Source organism: Aquila chrysaetos, chromosome 13 (assembly GCF_900496995.4).
Source record: "Aquila chrysaetos chrysaetos chromosome 13, bAquChr1.4, whole genome shotgun sequence".
In the NCBI taxonomy this organism is placed as follows: Eukaryota; Metazoa; Chordata; class Aves; order Accipitriformes; family Accipitridae; genus Aquila; species Aquila chrysaetos.
Window position 1 is genome coordinate 26,609,725 of NC_044016.1, and position 1,424 is coordinate 26,611,148.

Consider the following 1,424-nt stretch of genomic DNA (forward strand, 5'->3'; position numbering starts at 1 on the left):
CCTGCAGTTTCCTATTCATCTACTCAAATGAAAATGCCAAGTTTTGCAATCCATCCTTAGAATAGGGCAAGCTGAGTAATCATACAGCTGCTTGCTCAGAGGTGGCTGAGTAGAATAACTTGCACAGGGAGAATATAAGCTTGCTTCCACAGCTGTGAAGTTCAATCATTTTTAGCAGACTGCAAACTACTTATGAATTCAGTTTGTTAGCAAGGACACTTTTTTTACTATTTAAAGTTTTTGTATTTCCCCACATGATCACAATCTCTCTCGCAGTCAAAGAGGGGATGAGATAGGAAATAATTTATGTTACCACCTCTTTATATTAAATTTGGCAGATGCTATGAAATAAGGAATTTTATAAACAAGATTATATTAGTTTCCTGTATCAATGGAATGTTTAATCAGATTCATTGTATGCCACACACATTTTAAAAATCTCAAACAAGTACACAAATTCAAATAATTGAATAATAGGTTGGTCTGCCATTACTCAGCCTGAATTTGTGTCAAAATTGTTTTCCATAAAAATGAGAAAAAAAAATGTGAGAAGAGCTAAATTAAGATATAAGGCCAAAGAACACATTCAAACTTAAATTTACCTGGCTTTCACTTATGGAGAGTGGATCTGTTCTACAAAAACAATAAATTATATATTACTTTAAATTATCATTTAAAAGCTTGCTATTGAATAAAACTATTTTACACAATTTAAATCAATCTGCTTGTACGAGATGTGTATACAGTGTCTAAAATAATGTTTTTAGCATACTGGCTTTGGTTGTTCCACTGCATAAATATTTTAATATTTAAAGACAGATCCATATTTGCTGATGTTTCTCATTTAAAAATACATTCTAAGCATCTTTCATAGGCTTTTTCATAACGTAACTTTTCTCTTACCAAAAAAAGTACTGTTTAAAGAAAGCATGTCTTCTGAAAGTTATCAGATTAAAAAGATCAGTTTGCAAGGAAGTATACCTGCTGTATCAGAGTGCACAATGGAGACCCTGTGTTGTGCCCTATATGAGGAGAAGACTCCCCTCTCCAATGAGGGAGACATGCCCCTCTCTGTAATGACAAAACAGGGAGCAAAGTTCTGCCTGTGTTAGAATTGGGGCCTCCGAGTCTTCTGCACTCTTGCTGCAGCTGGAATGGGTAAGGTCCGAGGTCGAGGGAAAGGCAAGGAAACTGCTGTATCTTGGATGTCAGAAATACAATAGAATTAGGATTGCATGAAATCAAACCCCATTAAGCATCCTGGATGAAATGTTAATTCTGATGAAGTCAATGCTAAGCATCCACTGCCTTCAAAAGAGGTCAAGAATTCATCCATCAGTTCAAGTGGAAAAAAGAAGCTGTAGACAAGGATCAGAGTTTATAATATGGAAGCATGTTTTAATCACCACTCAAGTAAAATGTTA